The following is a 16,491-nucleotide window of genomic DNA, read 5'->3' on the forward strand; positions in this document are numbered from 1 at the left end:
TGTAGAAGATCATAGAGTATGTGACTGAGCTTTTTTTTCACTCACATAATGACCTTGAGGTTCACCCAGTCCGTTGTGTGTTACCAAGAGTTTGTTCCTTTTCATTACTAAGTAGTATTCCACGGCATGGATATACCACAGTCTTTTTTATCCATTCACTTGTTGATGGGCATTTAGGTTGTGTCCAATTTGGAGCTATTACAAACCAAGCTATGATGAATAGTTATGGACCCATCTTCGTGTGAACATATGCTTTTGTTTCTCCTGGGTAAATAACCATGAGTGGAATTGCTGGATTAGTTAGTAACTCTATGTAACTTCTCGAGGAACAACCAAATGGTTTCCAAAGTAATTGTACCATTTTCCATTCCCGCGAGCAGCAGGTGAGAGTTCCAGGTCCTCCACGTCCTCACTGATATTCAATATGGCTGTTTTTTTATGTTGGTCTTTCTCATAGGTGGGTTGTGGTTTCTCATGGTGGTTTCAATTTGCATTTCTCTACTACCTAATGAGGTTGATTATATTTTCATGTGCTGATTTGCCCTCCCTACATCTTCTTTAATAAAGCTCGCTCAACTTTTTGCCTATTTCTTTAATTCGGCTGTATGGGTCTTTTTCTGGTTGAGTTTAGAGCGTTCTTTATATATTTGGAAAACGTGTTCTTTGCCAGAGACTTTGCAAAGATTTTTCTCCAAGGAATGGATCACAGACCTAAATGTAAAACCTAAAACCATAAGATTTGTAGGAGAAGAAGAAGGGAAAATATTTGTGAGCTCAGGTTTTAGATGTGAAATCAAAGGCACGACCCAGAAAATGACAAATGGATAAACTGGACTTCATAAAATTAAAAACTGCTCTCCAGAAGGTAAGTCTAAGAGAAAAAAAGGTCGAAGCTGTTTTTATTAGATTTTATAAGCGAGTATATTGAGTCTCATGAAGATTAAGTGATTTGCCTAAGGTTACTCCTTGGGATGTGAGGATCCAGACCTGAACCCGAGTGTGGGTCATTCCAAACTGCATAGTCTCTTAAATGGTATTCCTCTAATATTTCCTTAGAATGTACTGTGCCCCAGTTATTCCTTTAATAAGTGGGATCATGGGGCCCCTGGGTGGCTCAGTCGATTGAGTGTCCGACTTTGGCTCAGGTCATGATCTCACGGTTTGTGGGTTTAAACCCTGCATCAGGCTCTGTGCTGGCAGCTCGGAGCCTGGATCCTGCTTCAGATTCTGTGTCTCCCTCTCTCTCTGCCCCTCCCCCGCTCATGCTCTGTCTCTCTCTCTCTCTCTCAAAAGTAAATAAACATACAAAAAAAATAGTAAGTGGGATCAACCACTTTAAAGCACTCAGAGAGGATGAAACTCTCCAAAACATTTTCAAAATCCAACAAGAGAAGAAAAAAGAAGATATACATGTTTGGGGGGAGAAAAATCAAGAACTCCGCCAACAGACTCAATGTTCTATCCTCTGGAACCTGTGACAGGATAACTCTTTCAGCCCCTTAGCAGGAAATGGTGAGGTTTGCTTTAGAAAAATGGTTTCCAGCCGAGACCCCACAGGTGGTCCCTCCGCAGGTGCAAGGCATTCTCACGTGTCGGCCGATGGGGAAGACCAGATCTTTAAGTGGAGGCCGTGAGAGTTGCCACATCAGACTTGGCTGGGACACGGATGGTGGCAGAGCGAGACTCGTGGGGCTGCCATTAGAAGGAACCAGCCCCTCCCCCTCTCCCTCTCCTTTTCATCCTCAGAATGGAGGCGACCTGACCTCTCTCGGATCACCCGCTGGGTCCGCCAGGGTCGGGCCCACAGGGATGAAGGTCGAGAGAAATACAACAAATCTCGGTGTGCACCCACCCAAGCCTTCCCCACATGGTTCCTATGGATTAGAACCAAGCTTAAAATAAGCACCAAGGCCATCCTGAGAGGACAAAAGAGAACTCAGGTGGAGCCCTCGAGGAAGGGGCTGATGGGAGGGACGGAACCAGTGGGCAGTTCCCTTAGTCTGGAAACATCAGGAGGTGTTGTGGATAAACACGACAGGAGGCGAAGGGGGTGAGGGGCCATCATTCACAAGTGCTGCTGCTTTTGTAAACACCAGTGTTTTAATCAGAATGACACCAACATCGATGGATTTTCATAGGCAAATTTTCTTGGAGAAGAACCCACAGTCCCGAAGAACTATCTTCCATGTGTCAAGCACTTTATAAACATCGTTATATTTACCTGGCAGTGTTGGTGTTGTGATCCGCGTTTAAAAGACGACAACAGTTCAGGGGCACCTGGGTTGGCTCAGTCGGTTGAATGCCCAACCTCAGCTAAGGTCATGGTCTCACAGTTCGTGGGTTCCAGCCCCACATCGGGCTTTGCACTGACGGTACGGAGCCTGCTTTGGATTCTCACTCTCTCTCTCTCTCTCTCTGCCTCTTCCCCCCTCACACTCTCTGTCTCTCAAAAATAAATAAACATTAAAAAAATACATGAAAACAGTTCATCCCGGAGAGGTTAGGGTCTCAGACTTACTAAGTGGTGAATCCAGAGTCAAACACAGCCGTTCCAGTGGGCCTCAGGGAGGTCTGTGCCACAAATGGGATAAAAGACACTGGTATAAACCGAGTGAGTCCTTGGGGTCATGCTGACACGGCCCTGATTAGCACCGAAGCCACGGTGGCAGGAGCGGGAAGGCAGGAGTGGAGGGAGCAGGTGGGGGAGGCCGAGGGGAGGGAGGGGCTTCTGCAGGAAAAGGGAAGCACAGGCTTCTCGAGTCTGTGGTAACTCTGCCCACACCTGCCCTGCTTGGGCGTGAAGGGCGGGCGACAGTGTGATATCGTACAGGGCCTGCTCTCTCCTGCGGCCATTCCAAGCCAGCCGACGGCACGGCAAGAAGCAGGTGACCTCTGGGTCCTCACGTGCGCTCAGATTCCCGCACGGGGACCCCAGGTTAGGCCCATTTGCTCCTGGGAACTCTGGCCCAGCATGCGGTCTCTGCCGGTATGCTCCCCCCAGTCTTCCCGGCCTTGGCCTTTTGTGGAGAACAAACATGGTGCCCAGACTGTCCTCAGGAACCCAAAACTGCATGAGTCCCAGGCCCCCCTGGGGATCGGCTGGTTCCAAAGCAGAGACGACGCCCGATCTCCCCGCCCTAGATTATCTGACTCCAGGCATCCCTTAACGCCACTGAGACATTTCCACCAGGATTGTTCAAAGCCGTGTCCCCAGTTCCTAGGCCCGACCCCACCCTTGGTCAGGTCCAGGGAGATGAGAAGAGAAATCGGCAGGTGGATGCAGGAGGACAGGATGACCCACCCCGCCACTCAGGACTGTGCTTTGATCCCTTACTAGACCTTCAAATGAAGTCCTTGTTCAGGCCCTCTACAGCCCAACGCAGAGTCAGTCATTGTGCCATGGCAAAGTGCACTTGTAGACAGAAATTCTGTGTTAAAAAAGGAAGCCCGTGGCCCGAGTTTTGATGGCAGAAACGCACTACTACAGGTTCAAGGGTTTCTTCTCGTTTTCTCAAACGCAGACTCGGGAAGGACATCCCACCAGCGAGGCAAAGGCTCATGAAGAGATCGATGGGATTTGGAAAATGCAAACAAAGAAAGGCATCTGCGAATTGAAGTTGCGAGCGGGACCCGAGCCAAAGAAACCTGCCATCTGTGTCTGCTCCCTTCACATCCAAGAGACTCACGGCCCTGCTGCCTCTCCCACAACACGGCATGTCCTCTAGGGTCACTAAATGCCAAAGGGAAAGGGCCTTCCCCAGTTCTCAGCAGGGCAAGCAGGGAGAAAATGGGGTGCAGGTGCTATCTGCCCGCGGGTGCTGTTTCTGTAGACCCCACGTGGGGGGTAGTCTACTTTAGAGACAGGCGTGGGCTACACCCAGCAGGGAGGGAGACAAATTTCCCGGTGAGGCTTGTGGATCTTTATTAATCAGACTCAGAGACAATCTAGTGCTTGAAGGGAACGGAGAGGCCTGGTTACGTGAGATCACTTACAGGTATTTGCAGCGAGGAACCGATCACGGTGTTCCTGCTGCTCCCCAGTCCAGTGCCTGCAGCAGAGTGGACATGTGTCCCCAGTGACACAGTGGTCAACAGAACATCAAGAGTCCCTGTCTTCACGGAGCTAATGTGGTGCTTTTGCAGCCTGGCAATCCCTCTTTTCTGGGGACAGCACCCCGGTTTTCCTCCGCAGAAGCGCCCGCTCCCCCATTCTCCCACACCACGTTCTTAGGATAGGCACGATCCCCCTTCCCAGCCCCGGATGGGGACGCGTGAGCCAGGCCTGGCCCCTCAGACTACTGCGTCCCTTGTGCCAAAGGAATTGGGTCAGAGATGGGCATGCGATCTGGGAGATAATAAGAACCAAACAACGTGGATGGATCTGGAGGGTATTCTGCTAAGTGAAATAAGTCAGAGAAAGACACCATCTGATTTCACTTATAATGTGGAATCTGAAAAACCAGAACCAACAACCAAAGAAACAAACAAAAACACAGGCTCTTAAGCACAGAGAACAAACTGGTGGTTGCCAGAGGGAAGGTGGGGGGGCGGGTGGTGGATGGGGGAGACAGAGATACAGACTTCCAGTTACGAAATAAACGAGTCACGAAGATGAGAAGGATCGCATGAGGGATACAGCGAATAACTGTAAGGATGTTGTTCAGTGACAGATGGTGACGCCATTTCCCATGTGAGCACCGAGGAATGTATAGAATCGTCGCATTGCTATGTTGACACCTGAAAACACTGGTTGTTAATTACACGTCAGTGAATAAAGATTAAAGATTTAAAAAAAAAAAACATCTATTTTGGTATCTGCCCTCAGTTCCTGCTAATATTTGGTTTTTAACTCCAGATCCTAAATCCCTTAGAGCTTCCTGGGTGATAGAGTGTCTTTTGTCTGGGGGGCGCCTGGGAGGCTCAGTCAGTTAAGCAACCGTCTCCTGATCTTGGCTCAGGTCACGATCTGACAGCTCGTGGGTTCGAGCCCCATGTCGGGCTCTGTACTGACAGCACGGAGCCTGCCTGGGGTTCTCTCTCTCCTTCTCTCTCTGCCCCTCCCCCACTTGCGCTCTAAATAAAGAAATAAACAAATAAACATGAAAATAATGTTTTATTGCTTCTCAGCCTTTTGGCTAAGATCAAGTGTAAAAAGAATGTTTTTTGTTTGAATAAAGTGACCAAGGGTGATAGGGCTTTTCACAAAAAGGCCAAGCCTTGATTCAAAGCTTAGAATTTCCAGTCCCACCTGTCATTCTTCAGAGGGGCAGGAGGGGCTGGAAATTGAGTTAATAATTGGTCGTATCTTCTTGTTGAAGCTTCCACAAAAATCCCTACAGAACAGGTTTCGGGGGCTTCCGGGCAGGGGGGTGAACATGTTCGAGTACCCGGAGGGGAGGGTGCTGCACCAGCTCTACGGGGACAGAAGTTCCTGCCTCGAGACCCTGCCGGGCCTCTCCCTCTGTGTCTCTTCATCTGGAAGCCTATCTGCACCGTTTATCGTATCCTTCATTGTGTCATAAGCCAGTAAATGTAAGCAAGTGTTTCTCTGAGTTCTGCCAGCCATTGTGGCGACACATCAGACCCCAAGGAGGAAGTCATGGGAACCTCGATTTATAGCCAGTTGGTCAGAAGTGCAGTTGGAGACCTGGGACTTGGAACTGGCATCCAAAGTGAGGCCGTCTTGTGGGCTTGGGACTTTAATTTGCTGTATCTAACACTAAACTCCATTAACAGGTGGACGTCCATCTAACAGATAGATGGTGCCAGAACCGGATTGGATTGTAGGATACCCTGCTGGTGTTGGAGAACTGGTTGGTGTGGACAAAACCCACGCATCTGGTTTCAGAAGTATTTAGTGTGAGGGTAAAAGAAAACTGAATTTTTCCTAGACACAACCCAAGTTCAGAGAATCCTGGTCAATATGAAGACCTGCCTGGAATTATTAGGGAAGAGGAGTTTTCCTCTCCTGCTGTTGTCAAGCTGGGAGAATGGAAGTCCGGCCCTATGAAGATTTACCTCTAATAATACATGTTGAGAACCCTCTCGCCATGAAGCAACTTTAGAGGAAACCAGACACAAGAGATAGCAGAGAGAGGGGCTGCGTGATATCATCTGGGCCCAGATCCAGCCATGCCTGATGTCCACATACTCCCAAAGTTTCATTTGCATTAGTCAATGAATTCCCTGCATCTAGAGCCCATTTCAGTTGTGTTTCTATCAATTGCAACGAAAGAGCCCTAACCTGTGTGATAAAGATGACCCTCTGTACTCACTGCAGGAAGAACTACTCTTGACGAGCCAAGTCAAGGGACAAATCAAATCTCTTCCCCTCCCTGTACCTGTTTTCTGCTTACTCAGACCGCTCCCAGTCATTAGTTCTCTCCTCTTCTCCACTCCTCCAAACCAGCACTACCCCCCTCCCCGACGCGTACCCCACCTTCACTCCCAATACCCCAGATCTTTCTACGTTGCCGGCCCATGTGGGGTAGCCACCTGGCCCCCATCCCATTCCTTCAGAATCATTTTTGGTGCCAGGAACCACAGTTCTAGGAGAGGCTTCTCTCCTACTTCCTTTCCTGGGCCCAGGGGACCCCCTTTCTTACCTGCTTCCTTGTCTTCCTGCCAGGAGAGGAGATCAGACAGAAGCAACATGTAGCATCTTACTGAGCTTTTCGAGGTCAGACAAGGCCAAAAAAAAAAAAAAAATCCCAAGAAATGCAGAATACGGCTTTTCCCATTAAGAATCGGCAGACAGCGGGGGTTACAAACAAGTTTGAACACAGAAGATCCTTTATTTGAATTGCTTGGAGACCAATGGGACTTGTTCCCCTAACAGTTAATAAAAATCACCCCAGGGGTACTGGATGGCTCAGTCGGTTGAGCATCTGACTCTTGATTTTGGCTCAAGTCATAATCTCACGGTTCGTGAGATAGAGCCCTGGGGGGAGCCTGCTTGGGATTCTCTCTCTCTCTTCCTCTCACTTCGCCCCTCCCCCCCTCAAAAATAAATGAACTTTAGAAAAGGAAAAACATTAAAAAAAATCACCCCAGGGGCGCCTGGGTGGCTCAGTTGGTAAGGCACCCAACTTCGGCTCAGGTCATGATCTCATAGCTTGTGAGCTCGAGCCCCACATCGGGCTCTGTGCTGACAGCTCAGAGCCTGGAGCCTGCTTCGGATTCTGTGTCCCTCTCTTGCTCTGCCCCTCCCCTGCTCATGCTCTGTCTCTGTCTGTCTCTCAAGAATAAATCAAACATTAAGAAAAAATTTTTTAAGTCACCCCAAAAGTGATTTTAGTAACCTCATGTTCTCTTAGAGTTTGTATCTCCAGCAACACTGTCTTGGGGACTGGCTTAAGCTGTCCTTGAGTTAAATGCTTTGTTTACAAAGCATTAGATCAGATCCCGTAAGCTCAAATAGAGATGGCCTTGTTTCCTAGAGCTCTTGGTATGATTTTAGAGCCTTAGGTCACAAGCACTGATTCTCCGGGTGTGGGCCAGGGAGGCGGAAAGAAAAGAAAAGGAAACATTAACAGAGTGGTTTCGAATTAGAAGTCACAAACTTGGGCCCACAAACCAAATCTCGTCTCAGACATTATTTTTATTTGAATTAGTGACCAACAGACTGGTTCCACAGAAGCCCTGAGTTCTTGCTTTTCTTCAGAAGTCAGCAGATCTGGTAATGCTGAGCCGCCTTTCGATGCGGTGCTCCGTAATTCTGGGCTGGGCGAGCCCGCTGCACAGCTACCTGCTCCTGGCCTGGCCCGCTCGACCGCTCGCGTCCTGAGTCTCAGCTTGAACGACAGCAGCTTGGTTTTTCCTCGCACAAACCAGTCACCTGGCCCAGGAACCTGCTGGGCAAACAGGTGACTCACCTTTTAGGGAGAGCATGGGGATTTGTGGAAACCACTCCCACTAACGCCTAGTCGTCCAGGAGGTTTGGGCTCTGGGGTTTGGGCTCTGGGAGGGCAACCCCTCACGACATGGAGGCTGGGAGTTGGCAAGGATGCCAACAGAAGGGTACCCCTAGAAAGAACCTCATGCTCTCCTGCTTCCTTTCCTGGCCCCAGGGGACCCCCTTTCTTTAATATTTCTTTAATATTTACAGTTATTTTTTTAAGTTTATTTTTATTTACTTGGAGAGAGAGAGAGACAGCGCGCAGGGGAGGGGCAGAGAGAGAGGAAGACAGAATCTCAGGCTGTCCGCGCAGCGCCCGACTCAGGGCTCGAACTCACAAACCGTGAGATCATGACCTGCGCCGAAGTCGAGAGTCAGACACTTAACTGCCTGAGCCACCCAGGCGCCCCTCGCCTACAATTGTTTCTCAATCACCCGATTAACTGCTAAATCCAGAACTCACGTCAGGAACGAGCCCGTCAATCAGCCTCTGGCATTTAAGCTGAGTGGGATGATTGGTAGCTGGTCACTGGAATGTGGGAGCTGATCCCCGCTAATCTTTCGGGAGCCTGACGCATCCCTGGAAAACACATCGTTTCTTTGTAGGACACGGCTACTGTCGGTGGTGTTTTCCTTCCCACAGAAGGTGCGTTTCTTTTTCAGAAGGATATCAGTTGTTTTGTGCGGGAAACATTACGTGACACACGGATACCGAGATACTTGAATAGGCAAGGACTAGAAAACGCATTCTCGTCGGTATACCGCCCAGAACAGGTCCACCGTACTGGGATGGTCCACGAGGGCCTGACTGATCCTGAGCCCTTGAAGAGTCAGGGCCTTGGATTCTGTCCTATCTGATGGGGGGCAGGGCAGAGGGATCGGCTTGGAAACACCAGGGGCCAGGCCTAGCTTTAACATTTTTAAGGACTGACAGGGTGACTTAGACGCGTTGGACTGGAGACCCGGTGTTTCCATTGGAGCCCGAAGCATAGAATCCCTCTGAGCAAACTACGATGTCTGAGATGTTGTGTTCCTACCCCCCGTGGCTGCTGCCCTGCTCCAGACCTTTGTCACCTCTCACAGGGCTTGGTACAGCAGCTTCCAATTGGGTCCCCATTCCCCCAGTCTTCTCCTCCCAGTGCCTTCCTTCCTTCCTGCTGCCATCAAAACTTTCTTCCTAAAACACAGAATGGAAGAACTGGAGAAAGACCACTCATCCTTGGCTCAGCCACATGAACGCTGAACCCCACCAACTTAGCACCGGTTTAACACCACACTTCAGTTCACTTGCTTCCCTCCAGTTACCAGGGGTTTGGGATTCCTTGAAACCAGCCGTGTCACAGGGAGATGAGGGGACAGAGATGACTGGGGTCTCCACCCCTCCGGGGCACAGAGGGGTGAATTCAGAGCGTCTTCCGCTCAGTCATCACGTGTGGGGGGCAGTTTCCTGGACCCACTTCTCCGCCATGACTTTCTGGGGTTGCAGGAGCATTTAATGGCTCATGCCAATGCCTCCACGCGCACCTGTCACTGAGCTTTACCCTGGCCTCCTGCTGGAAGTGTCCCCTTCCAGGCTCTGCGCCGCTTGCTTCTCACCCTCGGGCCCTCCTCTGACACCCAGGAGCCCATCAGGCATCCTGTCAGCCCCAGCTTCCGTCTCTCAGGCGGACCCTAGCAGGAAGCATTCAGATTTTTCTCAAGATCCCTGGGGGCATCCACCGTTGTCTACAGCAGTGGCCTCCTCTTGGCTTCCTCCCACACTCACTTTCCTGCCCCCTTTACTCCTGCTTCCTGGGCTCACCCCACCCCCAAATGAACTCCCTGCACCCAAGTTTTCATCCCAGACTTCACCTCCACAGAACCCCAGACCAAGGCAGACAGCTCGACAAAATGTCCCACGGTGGACACTTTCTGCCCCAAATCCCCATATTGCAAACCGTCTTGCAATTATCTTTTTACCAAATGCTATCTTTGCAAAATTACTGCTTTTTGATAAACCGAAAAGAGCTTAGGCAAGTTCCTGACCATTCTCAGGCCTCATTTCCCCATCGATAAAAGGGAAATAATCCCATCCACCCTCCCCAATTTCACCGCTGTCCTGGGAGACAGCACTGGACACACTAACGTGTGAGAAGCGGTTGCAAAGGGACCAAGATGCGCCAAATTTGGGTTTGCAATTAAATCCTGCAGTTTCGTGATTTAAAAAAAAAAAAAAAGCCTCCTTGTCCTTCTTTCTTCAGAACTGAACCATTTTTCCATTGCACGTATTAAAAGAAAGGTTTCCGCCATGGGTATTTTTAGCCTGAAGTAACCACTCACCAAAATGGCCCTGTTATTTCTCAGCAAGAAGCTGCGTTCCTGCTCGCTTGCATTTCTTAGAATTGGGCATATACCCTTTGCTGAGTTCTCCATGGGCACCCACAGTGCCCTGCGTAAAACCTGATCCAGCACCTGAGGCCTGGCACGAACCTGCCCTTGCTCTCTTCTTGGCCGTCATCGGATTTTTTCCCCTCCCTAATGTGCCCCTCCCTTACAAAGCCTCACCTATAATGCGACATGCGTGTCCTGGTGCCACTGCACAGACAGTCCCCTCGCCCCGGAGAGGTCCGCTCTTCCCTCTCCTAGTCTGCCAGGCGATGTCTGGTTTATCTTCCAACCACAGCTACAGGTCACCTGTCCTGCCCGACATCACCCCAGGTCGTCAGAGAGAACTGGCCAGTCTCTAGAATGGCCATCAAAGTGCCGGTTGGCCGGGTTTTGCCTGTGTTCCAACATCCACCCCGCGTCCCAAGGGCCTCTCAGGATGGGCCCACAGCAGACACTCAGTAAATGCTCTTGATGACAAAGCTCATCTTATGACAAACCTTCATTTCGAGGGAATCCGTGAAGGGCAAGACACAGGAGTTTCTTCATAGAAGAAGGTAAGATAAGCCACGTGGTGGTTGGAATGGCTGGGTTCCATTTCCGTGTAGGATGACTTTACATTAAAAAAATATATATAACGTTTATTTTTAAGGGAGAGAGAGAGAGACAGAGAGAGAGACAGAGACAGATTGTGAGCAGGGGAGGGGCAGAGAGAGGGGGAGACACAGAATGTGAAGCAGGCTCCAGGCTCCGAGCTGTCAGCACAGAGTCCGACGCGGGGCTCGAACCCACAAACCGCGAGATCATGACCCGAGCCGAGGTCGGACGCTTAACCGACTGAGCCACCCAGGGGCTCCGGATGCCTTTACATTTTAACTATAAAGCATCCTGGGAGGTACAGCGGATATTTTGGTCTCTTCCAGTTCAAAGTCTGCCCCAAACTTCCCCTATGTTCCTCTGTCACTCCTGAGGGCTGAGCTCATTGTCGCTTGGCCAGAACCCATGACAACCACAGGTCTGTGTTTTCACACTGGGTGGGGTTATGCATTCAAAGGGGAGAACCTCTATTCTCTCACCCTCTTGAGCCCCAGCTCAGACCTAGGCGGGGCTTCACTTGGATTCCCTCTTCATTGTGCAGGGCCGTGGGCCCGGCTGAAATCACTGGTCCAGCACTGCCATTGGTGGGGGACAGGGCTTGGTTTGTGACCAAAGAAGCCATCGCTGGCTCAGATCTTAATAAAGTGGCCTTGACGCCTGTAGCAAGAGGTGATTTACAGGGAAGGACTTGGACATCTCTACAACTCTGGCCTTCCAGTCCTCAGGAGCACCAGCATCCCATTTTGATCTCGGATGATCCCTGATGCGTGGATAACAGGGCGTCAGCACGACAGACCAGAATGAACTAGAGAGTGGCCCCAAGAACCGACCCAAGGGCTGCACGTGGGCAAAACCCAGCAGTTGGCAGCACGTCGGAAGGCTGTAAATCCTCAACACGTACTCCCAGGTGCTAAGCAAACACATTTGGTTTAACCGCTCCAGCCTCACTTCCCCAGCTGCATCACGGGGCCGACTAGAAACCAGGGGGTCGCCGAGAGGGACAAATAAAATACTGGATGTGCAAAACCTCTGTAAACTGGAAAAAAAAATATTACCCAGTGTTCCTTAAAAAAGAAAAGAAAGAAAAAGAGGGAGAAGAGAAAGAAAAGAAAAAAAAAGAAAAAAAAAGAAAAGAAAAGAAAAGAAAAGAAAAAAAGTCTAAAAGTAACAGAATCGATTTTTTTAGGAAGTGACTGGAGTAATGCAGAAGGATTCCTCATTTCCTACATGCTTCTTCTGTGTCTACACCAGGCAGCATGATTTATTTTACCGTCTCCTTCCAGATCATCAGAGATGCTGTGTGGTCACCTTTGCTGGCCCGTTTCGCAGGTGAGAACACTGAGTCTGAGCAAGGTCATGTGACTTGCCTGGAGTCACAAAGGCAGGGAGCGGCAGAGTCTGAAGTCAAGTCCATTTCTTTCCCCTTCCAGTGGCTGAACTCCCTCCCGCAGAATACGTGAAGACCACCTAACAAGGGATGCTTATTCAGAGCTTGTTAGAGCAGGGGGTCTGCAACTGTCTCTTGCATTTTGGCAGTGACTGGAAAGCAGGCAGAAAGGTGGGAAAGCTTCGTAGCCGGAAAAGGGAAGGTCAGGTAAGCCCTGATTGGAGGCTGTTGGCCTGGGGAAGCTGGAGGCTGGCTAACAAAACGTAGGGTACCCTACATGGTTGGCTAGGGGAGCATATTGGACTTTTCGCTGGTAGGTCCTACCTTGGAAGCAGGGACAGAAATCCGGGAAGGGGTCGGTTACTGATCACGTCCTGGCCACTTGGGGCTGATTGCTTCAAGGTTTAACGTTTGACTTCCTCACTATACGAGATAGGAGTCTAACCTCCTCCAAGTCTGACTTGTAGACAGCAGGCTGGTTTCCCGGGCTGGATTCCGCAGACTGTGGGTCAGATTTCTACTTTTATCTCTGGTCTGGCTGTCGTCCATTTGCACATTCAGTTTCTCACTCCCCTCCACCACCTGACTCGAAACTTACACCCGCTGAAACAGGACACATTTCTTTACTGGGGGTTTAAGAGAACACAGGTTAACTTGATCCCTAATGGGGCAGCTGAATCAGCAAAGCAAACACCCGTGGCGGCTCATTACCTTTCTGTTAACCCAAAGAAGTATCTTGAGACGTTCTTATCGGTCAGCCAGAAGGTGTGAGGCAAAGTTTGGAAACATCATGCTCATATTCTCTGCAGGTGCACAATTACCCAGGGTCACTGAGGAAGATTCCCCAGGCTGAAGGTCCCCACTCAAATGTGTGAACTCAGCGGCGTTCGCAGCTCCAACGAGGTCAGCGCACTGACGCGTCTTATTCTTGCTTTATAATCCGTAACAGAGGCTGCTGAGTGAGGAGGTAGTACCCAGCGACGGCTTGAGAAACATTAGAAAATAGCAGGTGAGGATGTTCATAAGGGACCTCAGTGCATAACGGAACATCTGAAAACTGAGGCTGAAAATACCCCCAACGACACGGTTCTTCTTTTGAGTCCCAGTTTAGCATGTTGGCTTTGGGTTTCTGGAGTTCTGAGGCAGATTAAATTAGAAAAATATATGCAAAAATGTTCCTGAGTTCAGCATGGCTTATGGGTTGGAGATGCTAAGTTCTGCATCGGAGAGACCTGAATCTGAGCCTTGCATCAGTTAGGATAAAGACCTGCTGGAGAGAACTTAAAATCTCTCAGGGCGCCTGGGTGGCTCAGTCGGTTGAGCGTCCGACTTCGGCTCAGGTCACGATCTCGTGGTCGGTGAGTTCGAGCCCCGCGTCGGGCTCTGGGCTGATGGCTCAGAGCCTGGAGCCTGCTTCTGATTCTGTCTCTCTCTCTCTCTCTCTCTCTCTCTCTGCCCCTCCCCCGTTCATGCTCTGTCTCTCTCTGTCTCAAAAATAAATAAACGTTAAAAAAAAATTTATAAAATCTCCTCTCGCTGTGGCGGAAGCGATTAAGGTTGGAAACATCTAGAGGGAGACAGCAGAGAGCTGATATGGTGGCACTTCAGTATCTGCAAGCCCCAGGCTCTGCCATCCTCGATGCTTGGTCTCCATCGTCAAGGTCAATATCAAAGATGGCTGCTGGGGTGCCAGCCTTCATGTCTCTGTTCCAGGCTGATGGAGAACAAAGAAAAGACATGCCTGCCTTTTCTTCTCACTTCTTAGAATTTTCATATCTCGTTATCCAGAACTTCTTTATAGCCTGCTGCCACCCCTGCCCCTATTTCTATGTTTAGAAATGTAGCCTTTTTCTTGTCCACATAAAATAACCCCCGAATATACCCAGGGTTCGGCTACTAAACGTGAAGCCGAGATTAGGTAGACCCTAGGGGTGGGCTCTCTGGATGCAGCTTCTGAGGAAAGGATTCATATAGAAGGGAGACTTATTGGGAAGTGAGTCCAGGAAAACTTGGGAGGGGCATGGAGACCTTGGATCAGGAAAAGGATCTAAGGTAGGACGTGATTGGGGTTTTTTTTTTTTTTAATGTTTATTTTTTGAGAGACAGAGGGAGAGACACAGCGTGAACAGGACAGGGGCAGAGAGGGAAACACAGAATCCGAAGCAGGGTCCAGGCTCGGAGCTGTCAGCACAGAGCCCGTCGCGGGGCTCGAACCCACGAACCACGAGATCATGACCTGAGCCGAAGTCGGACGCTTAACCGACCGAGCCACCCAGGCGCCCCTCAGATGTGATGTTAGGTTAAGCCCATTCCCACCAAGGGCAACCTTGACCCGTCCCACCGAGAGCTTTGGGACAGCGTCGGTGCAACTCATAAAAGTCCTCTTCAGAATCAAAGGAACCAGACTATTTACACACGCTCACCCCTCACTCACTGAGGAGGGAGTGCTCCAGGGGAGATGTGTTCCCAGACTCTCTGGCTTTGCAAACATAAGCAAGGCAAACGCTGTAATTTGAGGGCAGCCTTGAGCTGGCTGTTGAAAGGAACAGGTCACCTACAAGTGGTCTTTGTCCATTTATCTATTTTCAGGTCACGTCAGCTAAGAATGGTGTGCCTACCTGTAAAGAAAACAGAAACACCTTTGCTATTTGGACCTGGGAGTTCTTGTCAATGGTGGCAACGGTGGTTAAAAGGTAGAGTCGCAGCTATAGATCCTCTAGGGACGTCTATGTCCGTGCGTCTGTAATTAAGAAAGAATTCTATCGTCCGTTATACATTTGATGTTTGCCTCTCTCCAGAGGGCATTAATAAATTAAATTACAAAGTCTCTTAAACTAAAGGAATGTGGATCTGTTTGGCTTACGGAGATAAACACTTGTAGAAATCGTTTCCTATAATTGCCCGAAAATAAGAACATTATTCTAATCTCCTAATACTTTATGTGACTCTAACTTAGAAGCATTTTAAGAACCCATATAATTAAGGTAACTCTTTGGCAAATGAGACTAGTTTAATCATTTTATTTTAAAAAAAATAGCTAGGTCTTCTCTACTTTATTAATGCCATATATCACACGAGCTACATTTTATCCTACCAGGTATGTTTTTTTTCCCTGGACTTACTCCCTTCAGCTGATCAAAGAAGCTGACATCTCTCCTAGCTAATGTTTAAGGCGATGAAAAATGTAAAGCTGTGTTCCACTCAATTGCATCTTTCTGAAAAACTCTATTTCAACAGTAATTGTGTTTTGTAGTGTGTCAGCGCGAAGTTACTTAGGCACCAGTGATCGAGAAATACAACTGTACACACGCTTCTAGTTTTCAAGCAAAACACTGGTTTTGTCCTGAAGCAACATTTCTCAGATTTCTTTTGGTCTCCAGATGCCTTTACCTCATAGAACTTAGGGAAGACCCCCGAAGAGCTATCGATTTTAGGGTTAGAACCATGAATGTTTTCTGTATTGGAAATGGGAACGGAGAATTTTTTAAATGCTTGTTTACGGACGCATTTAGAGGCAGCACAAGCAGGGGAGAGGGGTAGAGGGAGAGAGAGAGAATCCCAAGCAGACTCCACATTTAGCACAGCGCCCAACACGGGGCTTGATGCCACGACCCTGGCATCATGACCTGAGCCAAAATCAAGAGTCAGGGATGGGACGCTCAACTGACTGAGCCACCTAGGTGCCCTTGGCTTGGTTTCTAAAACCTGAATTCAGAAACTCTGAGTCTCCCTACTTTGCATGGTCGTGTAATTGTTTGTACAGGTTCAGTAGGAACCTGTCCTGCTTTTACTAGGATATGATTGGAAAAGATTGGTTATGCAACAAAGTTCTTACCTAGAATGTCACATTTGAAAATGATGCTTATTGATTTGGTACGGCCATGGTTTTTGAAAAAAGAGCTTTAATGAGATATGATCCGTAGCAGACAATTCAGTTAAAGGATACAACTAATTCGGTGGTTGTTCAGAGTTGTGCACAGTGAGTTTTAGAACATTGTTGTCACCCTGAAAAGAAACCCCGTGCTTCTTAGCCACTACCCCACCCTAGTCTCCCTCTTCCCCCAAATCCTAGGTACCCACTGTCTGTCCCTATGATTTGCCTACTTGGGGACAGTTTGAGTAAAATGGAACCATACAACATGCGGTCTTTTGTGATCAACGTTTTTCACTTCGCATAATGTTTTCCAACTTCAACCACGTTGTAATATTCTCAGTCCTTTTTATGGCTGAATAATATTCCATTGTG

The sequence above is a fragment of the Prionailurus viverrinus genome, chromosome D2 (genome assembly GCF_022837055.1).
Source record: "Prionailurus viverrinus isolate Anna chromosome D2, UM_Priviv_1.0, whole genome shotgun sequence".
In the NCBI taxonomy this organism is placed as follows: domain Eukaryota; kingdom Metazoa; phylum Chordata; class Mammalia; order Carnivora; family Felidae; genus Prionailurus; species Prionailurus viverrinus.